This window comes from Saccostrea cucullata, unplaced genomic scaffold, assembly GCF_032062105.1.
Source record: "Saccostrea cucullata isolate Sc308-1 unplaced genomic scaffold, CSIRO_AGI_Scuc_v1 ctg7062, whole genome shotgun sequence".
Lineage (NCBI taxonomy): Eukaryota > Metazoa > Mollusca > Bivalvia > Ostreida > Ostreidae > Saccostrea > Saccostrea cuccullata.
This window is the reverse complement of record NW_026927968.1, coordinates 1-18494: the sequence shown is the minus strand read 5'-3', so window position 1 is coordinate 18494 and position 18494 is coordinate 1. Positions and strand designations below refer to the sequence as shown.

The 18494-nt window shown below is 35.1% G+C and overlaps 1 long non-coding RNA gene and 1 pseudogene across 1 annotated transcript; one reads left to right on the top strand and one right to left on the bottom strand.

The window, feature by feature from the left end:
* The first annotated feature begins 7676 nt into the window (after window positions 1-7676).
* Window positions 7677-13050, top strand: LOC134276035 (uncharacterized). Its single transcript, XR_009993965.1, has 3 exons — window positions 7677-8024; window positions 12587-12759; window positions 13015-13050. It is a non-coding gene; the product is annotated as an uncharacterized LOC134276035 (long non-coding RNA).
* A 1072-nt stretch (window positions 13051-14122) lies between these two features.
* On the bottom strand, window positions 14123-14651 carry LOC134276034 (uncharacterized; annotated as a pseudogene).
* Window positions 14652-18494: the final 3843 nt, after the last annotated feature.

Below are 18494 nucleotides of genomic sequence, written 5' to 3'. Positions count from 1 at the left end.
CTCGATAAATCAATAATTGTACAAGATACAATTGTTCTTATTTTTTTATCGAAAGAATTCATCCATATATGAAGAAAGGTGTCTGCTGATTAGTGAATTAAAAGTATTAACAGGTCTGTTACAAACATACATGTAAACGCCATTATAGATAAATGTGCGTGTTTACCTAGTATTTTCAAAAATATTCCACAACTGAGTACTTGTAAAAGATGGTCATTAAATATGACTGATTGTATGTTTTTATGAGAAAGATTTCTCTCATATTATTATGTATCAATGCACTATGAGTAGTAAGTAAAGAGACAAGTAGAAATGTTCCACGAGATGTACTTTTGATAACTAAAAGTTGAACAACTCTCATCTCTTGATTACTAGTACTTGGTTTAAGTCGAACTCTTATGAAACAAATTAAATAAATCAGGAGCAGAGATCACGGACCTCCATAACATCAGAGGTGGGATAAGGTGCAATGCAGAGTCCCCTGCCGACCGGACACACACGCCATGTTGTTAGGTTTGTCAAACAACATTCGTCTCATTTTTTCGTGTGCTCGTTTAAGATTTTTATCTATACGATAATTCTTTAAAAATCAAATTATTTTCCTACCAAATGGTCGAAGCAATAGATAGTTTTCGAAAGGCCTGAATTAAGCGAGAAATATTTCCCGTTGGTCGCCATATTGGAGGTCGACTAGGTGATTTTCCCTCTTTGTCTTACAAAGTTTAAGAGGATGTAGCAGAAAAGTTTGGTGGAAAATCTTTATTAAATAATTTTTTTTAAATAAAGGAGGCTCCCAAAAATTTATATACCTCAGAAAAATAATGATTCCTTATTCAAAATAGCAAATATAAAAATTGGTTGAACAATGAAGGAATATGAGCATTTGGACTTCTAGTATGGCGACCAACGGGAAATTACTCCTGGTAATTTCTGGCCTATCGAAAACTATATCAGTATCTATATAGCCAAAAGCAAGAATTCGAAATTTAAAAAAGAAATCATTTTAATCCAAAATAAGTCACCTACTAAACGCAGTTACGTAGTTAGAGCGTTTGCTTAGGAATACGTTGCCAGCTGGAATTCCACTAAGGAACGCTGTTAACTCATACTTGTTTTTCGGACGAGACAGTTAAAACCAACTTCTCCATAGGTTCTGGAGCGAAAAAAACATTTCAGTGTTTGTTGTTTAAAGTCCCTCTGATACTCAAGGGTTTATGATATGATCAAGAATCAAATCTAAATCGAAGCAGACTACCAACAGTAAGTGACGTGAATTTGTCACAAGTTTCATTTAAAATCAGCATTTCATAACCTCGCTAGTCGTTATATTTTAAAACTTGTTTCACGAGTACCAATTCCCTAGCCTTTGTCTTGATCCTAAACCTTGCGTCGCGGATTCGAATCCAACTGTGGGACATGGAGACCGGTCCTTCAAATGAGACCATATAAAACGAGATGATCCCGTGTAGCAGAAGGTGCTGGCAAAAAAAAGATCCCTCCCTTCTCAATGTTCTAGAGTACCGAGTATAGGAAAAATATTGCAGCTCTCCACTGGCAAGTGGTGGCGTCTAAATATGAGTGAAAAATTCTCAAGAGGGACGTGAAATAATATACATTTAATTTATTCAATCTTTATGCTAAATTAAGGTACATATATTCCATCTCCATGTTAATTTATGGCAGGTGTCACCAGTCGATGGGGAAAACCTAGACTCCTCTTAGGTACCTGATACAACCTCAGGAATACCAGGGGGCGATCTCAAAGCATTCTCCTGGATTTATTGTGTTTGTAGATTTCTGTAGATATTTATTGATCATTATATTCATCTTTTTCATATCTATTGATCACTATTTTCATCTTTTTTCATATATCAATGATAGAACATTATTTAATTACAGTTACCTCCTTTTCACCCAACTAGTCAGCTAAAATTACTGTACATAATTGTTGCAGTAAAGCAGCTTTATGATCGTACTGTCAAGGATAGTGCCCTCGTCCCCAAATTGTTCCGATATCTCAACTTATACAGTCTGTGAAGGATTCTGTAGCTTGTGTAAGGTCAGCTTCATCTCTGTCTTATAGATATTTGAAGACTGGGGTGAAACTGACGTAACACAAGCTACAGAATCCTTCACAGACTATGAAACAGAACAGTGGGTTAATGGTGACAGACTCCTCTGGAATCCTTTCGGAAAAGAGGGACCACGGACCAACAACAGCCTTGAAGGATGGCATGGAAAGCTTTGAAAAATGGCACGGCACGCCCAGCGCAACATTTTCATCGTGGTGAAGTTCAAAGCCATACAGAATACGAAAGAGATCCAAAAGATACACAGGGAAACCTGTGGGAGCATTAGACTTCCAGCAAAAAATTATACAAATATAAAGAAAAGATTGCAGTTACTGAAAGAAAGGTATGGATGACATCATTGATTTTATGGCATACATGTACACAGACTCTGCATATGAACTTCTTCACCTTGGATAGTGATCTCTTAGTTGTGATGAAACATGTAGAGATGGACTAAATAAATTCTAAATATTGTAATAATTACATAATGTATGTGTGATACGAAAGTGAAACAGTGCTACCTAATTTATAATGAAATATCAAACGTGAAAATCGGTGCTGTTAAACAATAGCACTTCAAGATAAGACACAAAGTATAGTTTCAATTCAATTTAAGCCCTGTATTTTTCTAAAATATGAAAGTGATATAAGAAATGAAAATTCATTGTTTCTGAATGATAGGAATTCCATGCAGTAAGAATACACAAATCTCTCTTCTCATATGACCTCCTAAATGCTAATTGTGACGTCATTAACGTGCATTTTCCCGTATTTTCTTGAAAAGTTGCAGAAGACACCAATTTACAAATGAAATTTTCTTTCAGAAAACATCCTCTGCCACCGTCGCCAAGAAGATTTTGAGATGTGATTTTTCATATAATACATCCGAAAATTGAAGTTGGCGACGGTGGCAGGAACTATTTTCTAAAGAAAAAGCACAGAAATTAGTCATTCTGAAGCTTTTCTGCATTAAACTTAATGCACCAAATTGATGACGTCATTTCCAGAATGGTACTCCTTCACGCCATAGCCTTTATTGATTTACCATATTTATCTTTTCAACTATTGTTATAACCAATTGCATAACTTTTTTAAGAACATTAAATTTTTAGGGCACAATTAAGCCCAAACTGTACCTTCTTCTTTATAGATTTTAAAATGTTTAATGCTTGTAAAATTATTTATTTATAAAATATGTATACAATATACAGTGGCGGATCCACAAATTTTGAAAAGGGGGGCCCGACCAGCTTGAGGTCAGGGTAGGGGCCCACAGCCACACTGAAAAACACTGATTTATCAAATATTGAGTATTTTTTGGACTCAAAAGGGGGGAAGCGCCCGCCCCCTCTAAATCCGCCAGTGATATATTTATTTAATGCTAATGCTCAAATCGAAATAATGAATTAACCAGAAGTCTCTGTCGAGACTGTAGCTCTACTGGTTTATACTTAAAACAAAGGAAGAGAAAAGTAGCAGTTGGGACTTGAGACTTTAAATCAGCAATAAATAGAAAAATGATCCTTGCCACTCATCAAAATAAAAACCAATGCACAGAATTATGTATCTTAGTATAGTCTACTTGTGTGCCAAGTTATACTGAAATCAGACCAAAACTGCAGGAGGAGTAGCATTTTGAAAGAATTTCACAGAAATTTCTATTTTTAGTAACCAAAAATGAACATTGTTCATTGAAATCAAAAACCGATGCACAGAATTATGTATCTTAGTGTAGTCTACTTGTATGCCAAGTTATATCAAAATCAGACCAAAACTGTAGGAGGAGTAGCATTTTGAAAGAATTTCACAGAAATTTCTATTTTTAGTAACCACGGCAACACCGTTTATCGAAATCAAAAACCGATGCACAGAATTATGTATCTTAGTGTAGTCTACTTGTGTGCCAAGTTATACTGAAATCGGACCAAATCTGTAGGAGGAGTAGCATTTTGAAAGAATTTCAAAGAAATTTCTATTTTTAGTAACCAAGGCAACACCGTTCATTGAAATCAAAAACCGATGCACAGAATTATGTATCTTAGTGTAGTCTACTTGTGTGCCAAGTTATAATGAAATTGGACCAAAACTGTAGGAGGAGTAGCATTTTGAAAGAATTTCACAGAAATTTCTGTTTTTAGTAACCACGGCAACACCGTTCATCGAAATCAAAAACCGATGCACAGAATTATGTTTCTTAGTGTAGTCTACTTGTGTGCCAAGTTATACTGAAATTGGACCAAATCTGTAGGAGGAGTAGCATTTTGAAAGAATTTCAAAGAAATTTCTATTTTTAGTAACCACGGCAACACCGTTCATCGAAATCAAAAACCGATGCACAGAATTATGTATTTTAGTGTAGTCTACTTGTGTGCCAAGTAATATTGAAATTGGACCAAAACTGTAGGAGGAGTAGCATTTTGAAAGAATTTCAAAGAAATTTCTATTTTTAGTAACCACGGCAACACCGTTCATCGAAATCAAAAACCGATGCACAGAATTATGTATCTTAGTGTAGTCTACTTTTGTGCGAAGTTATATTGAAATCAGACCAAAACTGTAGGAGGAGTAGCATTTTGAAAGAATTTCACAGAAATTTCTATTTTTAGTAACCACGGCAACACCGTTCATCGAAATCAAAAACCGATGCACAAAATTATGTGTCTTTGTGTAGTCTACTTGTGTGCCAAGTTATATTGAAATCGGACCAAAACTGTAGGAGGAGTAGCATTTTGAAAAATTGTTTACAGACAGACAGACGGACAGACAGACAGACGGACGGACGACGGACGCATTACTATCGCATAAGCTCTTCTGGTCTCTGACCAGTAGAGCTAAAAAACCATTTTATTTTATTTCAATTCTGATAGATTGATGATTCATACACGTAAGTATATACCTGTACCCCTCAGAGGGCCCCTTAAAGCAATATGAGCTGCATTTCAGGCGTTGGCACGATAAAGATCCCTCACTGCTCAATGGCCCTGAGTGCCGAGTAAAGGTCAAAATTTGAAGCCCTTAAACGGCATACGGTGACGTCTCCATATGAGTGAAAAATTCTCGAGAGGGACGTTAAACAATATACAATCAATCAATCAAAATTTTTTGAGAAATTTATTTCGCTGTAACAATGTGTTATTATGATTAATTTGTGTGTATTTTAAACTCTTATGATAAATAAAACCAAAATGATATTTGAAATTGTTTCATAAGAAATATTTCTGTACAGTCGAATGTTTAGCACTAGATAAGAAATCATTATTGTACAGGACGACAATAATGTAATTTTGCTTCAATTAAAGCTTATAAAAAGTTCTTCCATCAGAAAAATGAACAACAACAGATGTTTATAAATGTTCTATTTTTCTATCATTGAAATAGTTAATTACAAATTTGCAACAAAAATTTCCCATGTCAAATATGCAGCTCATATTGCTTTAATTGAGGGTGATAAATACTGTTGGTTTTGTCGAGTAGCCATTCGGGGAATAAGACAACTTCTTCATCGTGGTGAATACATATTGATAATAAACTCTCAAACGATGCACCAGAGTTTGTACTGTGTGCTGATTGATTGTATACTGTTTAACGTCCATCTCGAGAATTTTTCTCTCATATGAAGACATCACTTGCCGATGGAGAGCTGCAAATTTTGTCTTATGCTTGGCACTTATGGTAATCATGAAAACTCATGGGCGAATTTTCGTGGATTGTTTATAAAATTTAAAAGATTCGTAGGGACGTAATTTCATGAACTCACTACTTATGAACATATATGTTTATATCTAAAGACTATAAATAAGTTTTCTTGATAAATTACTTTACATGGAGGGACTTGAATTTTAAACTACATGTGCCTGCTGCTTCATATAAATTATTATAACAAATGGTTTTGTTCTTGAGGGGAAGATTTATTTCTTATTTGTTTGTAAAAATTTGATCCCCCATTGTGACCCAGCCCTACCCCCGGTGGCCGTCATTTGCATATCAATATTGACTAATCATGGCTTTTCTGTTCTTAAGAAAAAGATTTCTTCGTATATAATCCTTAGTAAAACTTTAATCCCTCACTACTATCCCCTTAGGGGTCATCATTTGTATCTACACTACCTGTGTGCTTCCATAACAAAATTACTAATCACGTCTTTGCTTTTCTAAAGAGGAATAGTTTTTATACCCAACGCAACAAGTTGCGTGAGGTACAATGTTTTTGACCCGTCCGCAAGTCAGTCAGAGTGTCAAGTCAGTCAGTCCGTTAGTCCTGTTTTTTTTTTTTTTTTTTTTTTGTCAGTACAACTCCTCATAAACCGCTGCACAGAATTTCGTCAAACTTTGCAGATATTTAGGACACAATGTGTAGATTTGCACATTACCAAGAAATTCAGGTTCCTTAATTTTTTACGGGAATTTCCGCACTTTTTAACTTAGATTTTTGGCCATTCATTGAATATAGAGATGAACAGTTTGTCAGCACAGCTCCTCTTAAACCGCTGCACAGAATTTCACCAAACTTTGCAGATATTTAGGACACAATGTATAGATGTACATATTACCAGGAAATTTCAATTCCTTTATTTTTCTTGGAATTTCGGCACTTTTCAACTTAGATTTTTGACCATACCTTGAATATCGAGGTGAACAGTTTTTCAACGCAACTCCTCTTACAGCTGCACGGAATTTAGTCAAACTTTGCAGTTATTTAGGACACAATGTGTAGATGTGCATAATACCGGGAAATTCCGATTTCTTTTTTTCCCCAGGAATTTCCGCACAAAAAACTTAGATTTTTGGCCATACCTTGAATATAGAGATAAACAGTTTGTCAGCACAACTTCTCTTAAACTGCTGCACAGAATTTCATCAAACTTTGCAGTTATTTAAGACACAATGTATAGATTTGCATATTACCAGGAAATTCCGATTCCTTTTATTTTTCTTGGAATTTCGGCACTTTTCAACTTAGATGTTTGGTCATACCTTGAATATAGTGATGAACAGTTTGTCAGCACAACTCCTCATAAACCGCTGCACATAATTTCATCAAACTTTGCAGATATTTAGGACACAATGTGTAGATGTGCATAATACGGGGAAATTCCGATTTCTTTATTTTTTCCGGGATTTTCAGCACTGTTTTGGAGGAGCGTGGGGTATGTGAACTTGCTCACTTTTTCTTTCATTTAAAGACTTATTTAAACTTTATTCCCACATTAAACTTTCATCACCCGCTGTGGCCCCACCAAAAAAGAAATTTTTGATATCAATAATTCAAATTATTGATATCAAAAAATATTTTCTGATATCAAAAAATAATTCTTCATAACAAAAAGTAGATTTTTTGATATCAGAAAATCAATAAATTTGAGTTCAACTCTCACACGATGCTGGGTTTGAGAAAGTAAAGATGGCGTCAGGCGGTAATGAGCACATGTGAGTAATATCTGTTTTCTTATATTTCGAATCGGCAAAGGGATTTTTAAGATTTAAAAAACGTAATACAGAACTGTCATATTAATATAAATATTTATGTAATCAAAAAACGATCGGCAACGTAATTGCCGTCTTGTACCCAGATATTTAGTTATTATGAACTGTAGTCCGACGTACGATTTTTCGGACTACAGTTCATAATAACTACAAATCTGACGTTTTCCTGGCATGTAAAATATAGAATCGTATAAACTCCAGGAAAACGTCAAAAATCCGATTTTTGGACTATATGAACTGATGAATAGAGCTGTCGCATAAAAACGATTAAAAACGTTAATGAAAAGGTTGAGTATAATTTTCTGTATTAAATGCATGAAGATCTGGGCAATTTTTAAGAAACAGTTCTATAACTAATAAATTTAAATGTAGATCTTGTTTATATCCATTTTTAGGGTAAAATACAGAAAGACGGGCAATATTATTTGTTGGAGGAGAGTTTGGCTGCAATTTTTCTGTCAGAAGATGGTGGTATGTATACAATTTAAATAATTTTTCATAAATATATATCTCAATCAGTAACAGATTTTATGCGGCTGAAGAAACAAGTCATTAATTTTATTTACATTGTAATTATTTTACTGAAAGATTTTTTTAAATGAAAAACTTACTTGTTGAAAAATCAAAAATAAAAAGATCAATAAAATATTTAAGTCATTGAAAAACAGATTATTTTGATTCGGAATTTGTTTAGATAAAAAAAATTCTTTCTTAAAGAGCTAAAGCCACGAAGTGCAAAAATATGCCCTGTTACCAAAATGAATAAAATTTTATTCCGTGATAGGTTAGACTTTGTGGGTTATAACATAATTTATTTTTTAATGATATCTTTTCCAGTTTTCTTTTTATAGTCGTTTGAAATTAGTATTATTTTTAAGTAAAATCTACATTGTACATGTATAACGTCATGACTATTGACGTTATTTATACACATGTATATTGTAACGGTATGACGTTAACGTTATTCAAATGAAGGTAATTATATCTACATTATTGGAAGGATTCGCTAAAATAAACTCTACCTAAGAATTTGGGAAATTTTATCATAGGACTGTTAAGAAGTTTTGAATCATGAGATAAATACATGTACAATGTAGCTAGCTTTAGTTTTTGCTTTGATTAAAAAGTGTCTAAATACTGTTATATATTGACCTGTTAAATCAAAAGCAACTTTTTTAAATGATACATCAAGAGAAAATAGGGGGAAATTTTTCACGGTGTAAATATTAGCTGTATCCCAATATTGATTAATCCGTAAAGTCACGAAAAAAATGAATATTAAGTGTTCAATCTTTTTTTTTGGGGGGGGGGGGGGGGTGGTGAAATTATATAGTAAAGGCAACAGAAGGTTGTTTTATTAAGCGGTTGCTACTTGTGTGATCATTCAAAATACAAGGGCCGTGCGTAATTAACATTACCATGTGTACATGTATATACATGTATTTTTTGCCCATCATGCGTAATTGTATGGACATTTTGTTTAAAATTATCCCTCGAACTTGCTGTACATATGGAAGGATATAATTTTGCCGAGGAACCTTCACACGTTTTTTATCGTCAAGTCTTATCCCTTGGGTAGAAGCTCTAGGGTAGTGTACATTGCTATGCATACTGGAAATTCATTCCAGATTCATAGTCAAAGACGTTTGACGGCACTTGTTTTGATAAACTGTAAATTAATTACCATATCTATAACCGCTTTATTTAAACCTCTGTAAACGCCAACAGATGAACAGGCGCGGATCCAGAATTTTTTTCCAGTCAAAAAAATATACAACTCAGAAATCTCTCTCATGCAAAAAAAAAAGCAAACAAACAAAACAAATCAACAACACCCCCCCCCCCCAATAAACAAAATAAACGCACATAAACTCCTTTCCCATGTTTCGGATTGTTTCCCCCATCGTCTCAAGACACGGTCTGGAGTCCGCATACAGCTCTTTCCTCCAGAATGGGAGAGTATGGGCATTTTGACGATGATTGTGTTTTCCCATACATATAAAACCATGACTTTTTATACAAACTCAACACAGATTCCATGGTTTCAGTGTCATCTAGGAGGGATCCAAGGTCACTTTTACTTAGTTTAGTATCGGTATTTAAAATTCTGCAAATCCCAGTCTCTACATTTAGATCCGCGCATGGATGAATACCGGGTATACAGACAGAGGAGGTAACGTTTATTATTTCAACGATTCCTATCAAATCGCTATCATCTCGGGGATAGAGAGAAAAATGTAAAAATTACAAATCCTAAATACCAAGCTAGCATATTTTAAAATTATGATCTCTGAAGGCAACGAAATTACATGCACGAGATAATTCTGATATTCTTGGACACCCCATGTATGAAATAACTGCTGTCATTTTATATAATGTTTGATACCCCTTTTGAGCTGAAACTGGAATATATGTAATTCCGTTCAAGTGTAGACCAAGGCCAGTTATATGTTAATGCAGTTAAGATCTATATTATATTTTTTAACAATAAAGAATATTAAAGATCACCCCCGCTGTTGTGATATGTTGTGAGAAAATAAATTACCCTACCTTTTGATCATAATAATCAAGTAATGCAAGTATTTATGAATGAACCCCCCCCCCCCCCCCCCCCCCGAAACACTATTGAATAGATTTATTTCACTTCGTCAGTTTTTCACTTGTAAAAATTGATTTTTTTTTCGATTGTGTATGTTGATATAATTTCTCTAGATTTGCCCTTGCATCAACCTCCAACTAACTAACGACCTGTAGCACAGATTACTTATGAAATATTTGGAAAACCTACAGGTAAATATTTAAAGCAAAGGGGGCGTTGCGAAAATATTTTATAAATACTGAATAATACGCTGACATATTTCTGTATTTTATATTTTTACCACATGGAATTATAACTGTATGAAACATACATTGATGAAAATATCAGAAAACATATGTACATACATTGATACCCTCCGTGCGAAGCTAAGCACGGAATCATTAATAAGATTTTTGCTTTTGAAGCAGGATGAAAATTTACTTTTCTACACCTGCATAAAATTATTTCAGAAGATTTTGTTTAAAAGTAAAATAGATCGAAGGCTGACATACGTATGTAAATTTCTGCTATAATATGTAACAGTGCTGACTCTACTATATTATAAGGAACTTGAAATTGACATATACTCATCACAAATTCAAGACTTTGTTTCGTGGAATTGCAGACAATTTAAATATCTAAATCCTTCAATTTCGTACATTATTTCTTTTTTTTTATTAATATTTTAGAAGCAAGGTAACACAATATTATTTTGCTTAATCACACATGATTATGATATTCCCTGTTTATACAGTGATGTGGATCCAGAATGGGGGGGGGGGGGTCCATTCTTTGAATTTGCTAAAAAGAGTCCCAAATTTTTGTTGTGCTCATGTAGTAACAAATGTAGAATTTCGATTGTGAAAACAAAATTGGATTTACAGGTTCGGAGATTTTTAGAATTATTCTCTTTCCTTTGTCAAAAACTTTCAGGTACTAAGTTCATAATTTTTTCCCAGTCTGATGACTCTCCCACTTTTAAAACGATACTACATCCCTGGATCTTTTTATCTTTCTGTAAGCGTACGTTATAACAACTCTATTCCTCTTCAATCCCCCTTCTGAAAAAAAAATCTAGATCCGAGTCTGTTTCACTTAAGTATTTACAAGCTAGTAATCGTGTAAAGCAGCATTAAGATTTGTCTTTAGAATAACAGTAGCATCCTATTAGTATAGTTAAATTATTTAAAACGAAGATAGTGTTACACAGTGGCGGATTTAAGGGGGGGGGGGGTGGCTCACCAGCCCCCACCCCGCTAAAATTGTCAAAGTTAGCGTAAATCAAATATGTCTACTTGGTAGACCTCATTTTCACCCTTCAAGATCTCTAGAATCCAGGAGCTTCCGGGGGCTTCGCCCCCTGGGCCCCCACCAGGGCTTTGGTAGACCTCATAATCTGTAGAATCCAGGAGCTTCCGGGGGCTTCGCCCCCTGGACTCCCACCAGGGCTTTGGTAGACCTCATTTTTACGCTTCAAAATCTCTAGAATCCAGGAGCTTCCGGGGGCTTCGCCCCCTGGGCCCCCACCAGGGCTTTGCCCTGGACCCACTGGGGGCCTCAAGGCGGCCCCCAGACCCCTTGCCTAATTTTGGCGCCCCCTCTAACTCCAAATCCTGGATCCGCGCCTGCTGTACAGCTTTAAAACAAAAACAGGCGATTGAAAAGGGGGTGAAATTGGAGATCATAGAAATAGACCTCTGTTAATAATTTGATGATATCAAGTAAAGCCTAAGTGATTCATCTGGAAAAAAATCAATTATTTGAAAATACTAAAATAATTACAGTCTTTATGACGTCATAATTGACGTATATGTATTACTATTAACGTCATGTTCAAAGACTGACGAAGAGAAATGTAACTTATATGTTTTTTGAGTTTTAAATTCAGATAATATAAATAGAAGATCATGCCTCTCTACAAATATCGTTTCAAACGAACTACTGACTATTTTTTAAAATATATTGTGTGTAATTTTTATACCACTATTGTTATATAAACTAAATATTACTGAATGTTTAACAAAACTGGTGAATCTTTGCGACATCAAAATTTAAATGTAAAGTCGTATTTCATATTGGCCACACGTGTGAACAACGATGATATTAAGCATGTAGATTCGTATCAGCAATATTTATACATATGGTAAGTATGAAAGTTGTTCTTGAATGTGGCCACACTTAATTTTGGGAAAATCTGTCGAAAAATCGGCATTTTTGAACGTTTTTATGAAACCGTCGCATCTTCAAACCATCGCACGTGCCTAACAGCGCGATATTTAACAAAATGAGTTACGTAAGGAAAAGAAGTATATTGTCCTCTAATAATTAACGTATAATACCGGCCATGAATAGAAACTCGAATTTTGTGAAAAACACAGGGCCAAATATGATGGTTCGTAGTTTATATATTTTTTTAAAATATGATTATGAATAACACCATTTTCATACACAGATCCAGAGACAAAAAGGGTCATTAGGGAGGCAATGCGTGCATCAACTTCTGGGGAATCAACTTCTCCCAGTGGATGTGAGATCCCCCCTTCGGATTCACGCTTAGCTTCACAGGAATTTGCATCTGGCCGTTCTACACCCTCCAGTGTCTCAACTTCCAGCTCTGACTCACAGGTAGACTGGAATTTTGCTGACAATCATTCAGAGAAAATTCTTCCTGACAAAAATCTCGAATTTTTCTTAATGTCTACATGTGCCAGTACAAAGTGCTTCTCTTCACTATTCACAAATTCATTCTCTAGTCAGTCTAGATCTGAAAAAAATGTTGATTTAAATTGTTCTGAAATTAGAGTGAGAGTATCTAATGAAATTTTTCAACCTGTCACGAGTTTCACAGTCTTCTTTCTGAAAAACTAAATTTACTTACAGAGCACAATGCATGTTTTGACGGAGAGTGAAGAAAAAGGTTTAATTGGTTTAAGGCTTCAGAGGGAGGATAAGTGGACAGGCACAAAATCTCATGACTCCGTATGGGGAGAAATAGCAAGTGAAATGAAAAAAAAATAATATCCAAGTTTCCAAGACACAATTGATCAATAAATGGAAGGCATTGAAAAGGAAATACAAGGAAATAAATGATGAAAATAACAAAACTGGCAATAAAAAACATTCCTGGAAATATTTAGATCAGTTCAGCGAGGGCTATGGCAATAAGGCCTCCACAAAGGTAGCCGTTTCCTTTAACACAGGACGCCCTAGAGAAAAACTAAAAATCGACAGAGCATTGGACAAGGATGAAGACATAGTTCCTGAAGAAGAAAAGCAGTCAACATCAGCAAGTGACACAGATTCCAAATCCACAACTCGTGCTCTACTTAAACTATGAAATTAAAATCTACCAAACGCAAGATATCCGATAGCATCAAACTAATTGAGAATATCCAAGAACAAAACAAGGAAAACTTATGAACTCCATGAAAACACAGCATGAAGACAAAATGCGACGCATCGATCGTATGCTGGAGCTGATGGAGAAGTCTTTGGACAAATATTTATCTCCACAATGTCAATGTACTGCAATGTGTATGTTTTTATTTGAATCAACAAATTCATGGTTTTGTGCAGTTTTAACTTTGCATAAATTTTGGTGAAATCCACACCATTGATTTCATTTATTTTAATTTTTGCAGTGGTTTTTATAACTTTTGTGATTCAAATATGATGACATTTCAAACTATTGATGCTGTGAAAAGCAACTTAACCAATTTTTCAAGTGAAAATACATTTGAATGGGGCTCAACAAATCAAACTTATAAGTTATAAAGACATGTCTTAGTAAACAAAATTATACCCTGGGCCTCTTATTTTGTTTAAATGTGCATTGTATTGTTAACAATTTTTTCTCTATATTTGTTTTGTTCTTTCAGAAAAAGTGAATAAAAGATTGACAACATTTCAGAAATCTTTTATTTAATATCTTGAACATATATTTGTGTGCAATATACTGTAGAAAAATCATAATCACTTTCACATCAGTGTCAATCAAATCAGTTACAATGGCAATGTGTTAAGTAACTGTTGTCTGAATAAGGCGCCATCCCTTCCATCAACAAAAATGTTGGGGTAGGCATTAGGATGCCCATCGTCATCATTTTCTATGAAGGCTTCAACGTCATCATGATGCAAAAACACATAAATTGTGCAAAATGCATCCTGAAATAATCAGTGAAACTATGCGAGATAGCTTTCGAACAGTTAATTCTCGAAGTCTCCGAAACCTTCCTTTTAAGTGTCCATATACCCGTTCAACAATTTGTCTGGCCGAAGACAACATCTGATTAAATCTGCGTTGCTGTGCATTAAGTCTTCCATTATCTCGGAAAAGTGTGTTCAACCAATTCCTCAATGGATAGGCACTGTCTGCAATAATAAAATTTCCACCCACAACGCATTGTCCGTTTTCGGCTTTGTCAAACAAAGAGGAATTTCTGAGGACGCGTGCATCGTGGGTGCACCCAGGCCAGCCCGTATACGCATCTCTTATCAACATGTCACAGTCTGCAAAAACCCGTTCATTTAAAAAAAAAAGCATTTAATTAATGGTCTTTTCTACACACACAAAAAATAAGTGAATAAAAGTAAGTTTTATACAGTTTACAGTAATTGCCAGGTTTATTAAATAAAAAAAAATAGTTTACATAATGTCAACTCACAGTAAATAAATATTTTACCTGTAACTGAATTGAAGGGAAATTTTTTCTGTTAGGGGACGACCATTTGATTCTGAGGGGGGGGGGGGGGGGGGCTGGCAGATTTTGGAAATAAATAATCTGTCCCTGAAAACGTTGAAAATAAATAATCTGTCCTCCTCTGCAAAGAAAATAAATAATCTGACCTTGACTTATGATATTTAAACATTGTGAAAATACCTTTTTATTTACGTTCAATTTAACCTCAGAATCTTCAATTCAGCATTTTTTTGGCTCGCTTCGCTCGCCATTTTAGAACCAAATACATGTAATATTTAAAATCAGATTACCAGAGTGGATACTTGTAGTCAGTTGATCAGCATGGCAATGTGCACTCAGTAGATGTGATGAATCACTTTAAATACAAGCCAATTCTTAAACACCACAAAAGATAAATTTTCTTGTCAAAGAAGTATACTTCCCGATAAATTAATACAAAGTATACAGTGGCGGATTTAAGGAAGGCGTACATGTGTATGATCCCTCCCCTAATATTTCAAAGTATGATATGAATAATATAAATATTGCAATAGTTTAGTACAATACAATATTTTTGTGCCTAGTTTTACTCTTAAAATACACAAAAACCCAAGAGCTTCAGGGGGCTTCGCCCCCTAGGCCCCCGTCATTCAAAGTATGATATGACTAGTATTAATTATGTAATACTTTGGAACATAACTAACCAATTCCTACATAACTGTGCCTGGTTTTACTCTTGATATACACAAAAACCCACGAGCTTCAGGGGGCTTCACCCCCTGGACCCCCTTCATTCAAAGTATGACATGACCAATATTAATGTCATACTTTGGTACATAATAACCAATACCATAATAAATGTATAATTGTCCTGGTTTTATTCTTAAAATACCCGAAAATCCCAGAGATTCTAGGGAATTTCCCTCCCTTGGCCTCCACCAGTGCTTCACCCAGGACCCACTGGGGGCCTTAAGGCGGCCCCAGACCTCTTGCTTGAACGAAGTTATACACGTCCCCCACCCCCTCCTGAATCCGCCTATGGTATATAAATGATTAGTCTTTTAGAATCAATCGATCAAGGTACTAAGACAAAGAACAAAATAGATAATCTGTCCTCGATAATCTTGAAAATAAATAATCTGACCTTGACAGGCATGAAAATAAATAATCCGTCTCAAAAAATTTTGCCAGCCCCCCCCCCCCCCCCCCCCCGAATCAAATGGTCGTCCCCTTAAAATAGTCCTTGTCTCCACCAGGAGCTGAAGCTAACCTAATATGTGTTCCATCCAAAGAGCCGATAATACCACGTAGCCCAGACTGGAGTTGAAATTGTCTTGATAAAGCTTGCTGTGTATTAGCATCTGGCCAGTTTATCACCTAAAATATTTAGAACATGCATGGATAATTTAATCCTGGTTGTAACGCTGTATTTGATTGGATAAAAAATTTACTTCATATCGTATAAAATGGGTTGCCTACGTCACAATGACTTACGTCAAAAACGTATCAATCCGCCTGATGTTACATTCAAATTTTGAACAAATTCAAGTCATTTTGTTAGAACAATCTTTTTTTTCTTACATGAAATGAATGAAAATTAAATTATAAGCAATGAATTTAATAGCTACCCATTTTATACGGTGTAAACAGGGTTGGAACAGCGTAAACTGCCCCAACCCAGTTTATACCGTATAAAATGGGTAGCTATTAAATTCATTCCTTTAATGAAAACCTTTACTGATAATTTTATAATTGAGGGGATTGAAAATTATCTTTATTTTAAATTATTAAAATGATCTTATCCACAAATATTTACTTACATTAACTAAGTTTTCGTTTTTTACACTATGACATTTCCATTACAATTTCATGAACAGTTGTGGTTCCTATTGCAAATGTATTGCTAACTTCTCTTAATGTTTCCTGATTTGCCATGTACCATAGAAACACTAAAAGTTTTTTTGTTTGGCAGTATAGGCTCTGATCCACCGGACCATGCGCTATCATCTGTGAGGGAATGTACAATTGAGTTCATAATTATATCAAAAATTTCTGGGCTCACTCTGAAATGTCTTAAAAATTGTTTGCTATCAAACTGCGGCACAATATTTTCGGAAAATCCCCCAAGTCTTGGAATAAAATTACGCCGCTCTAAATTTAGGAGAATTGTGATCCAGGTCTGCTCTATCGCAAGGAAAAATGAAATGTCCGTGTCATCCTCAATAAATAAATCTCCGTACAACTGTGCTTTGATAACTTCCTCCATTTTGGAGAGTCTCACCAGTCAAGTAGAGTCATTCTCGTCTAACTTTGCGTGCGCAGCACGAGTTTCGTATCCCGGGTTAAAACCCGAGCACGACAAGAAAACGCTCAGGATGTTTCCATATAAATATGACAAACCATGGCTGTGCTGTTGCTTCTCCTCTGCAACCGCTCAACCACTTTTGGCACAAAACATCTTTACACAAGAGGCCCACGGGCCTTATAGGTCACCTGAGTATTGTGTAACAACTTTCAAACAATTACCTTTGGTTTGTGTTTTAAACCAGAGGCCATGAAATTCACAATTTTGAAAGAGGCACCATTGTTTATCATAATTACATGTATAAACTTTGCACGCTTACTCTATTTACTTAATACCCAGAGGTATATCAGAGTAACAAAGAGCAAATGCACTTCCACTTTATAACCAGTTTTGCACCTCACTACAAAGGAACCACTGGCCCTGGGGCCACATACCTGGTAATTCCAAATTTTGCAAATTTTATCATAACATTGTTGATTAATACCAATGAGCAGATTTCAAAGCATTAATTTATTTTCAGACTTTGTAACACCCCCCCCCCCCCCGGACCCAGGGGGCATAAAAAATAACCATTTTGCTAGATGCACCTTTCTTCATTATAAATATACATACTTGGATCATTAGCATAAAACCCAGGAGCAAAGGAAAAGATTTTCAAAGAATTAATTTATTTTCACTATATAATCAATAGAGCCCCGCCCTAACACCAGAACCCCTGACTCTGGGGCCATAAAATTCAAAAATATGGAAGAAGCACTCTTGCTCATCATAACTATGTACTTAGTTTGTTTATTTAATACCCAGAAGCAGAGAAGACTTTCAGAGAATAAATTATGCATTTTCACTATTTAATCAATAAAACCCATCCCTAGCCCTAGAACCCCTGACCCTGAGGCCATAAAATTCATAATTTTGGAAGAAGCACTCTTGCTCAATATAACTATGAACTTAGTTAGTCTATTTAATACCCAGAAGCAGAGAAGATGATTTTTGAAGAATAAATGCATTTTCATTATATAATCAATAGAGCCTTACCCTAACACCAGAACCCCTGACCCTGGGGCCATAAAATTCACAATTTTGGAAGAGGCACTCTTGCTTATAATAACTATGAACTTAGTTCAATTATTTAATATCAAGAAGCAGAGAAGATGATTTTTGAAGAATTAATGCATTTTCACTGCATAATCAATAGAGCCCTGCCCTAACACCACAACCCCTGACCCTGGGGCCATAAAATTCACAATTTTGGAAGAGGCACTCTTGCTCATTATAACTATGTACTTAGTTTGTTCATTTAATACCCAGATACAGAGAAGAATTCTTTTTAAAAGAATTAATGCATTTTCACTATATAATCAATAGAGCCACGCCCT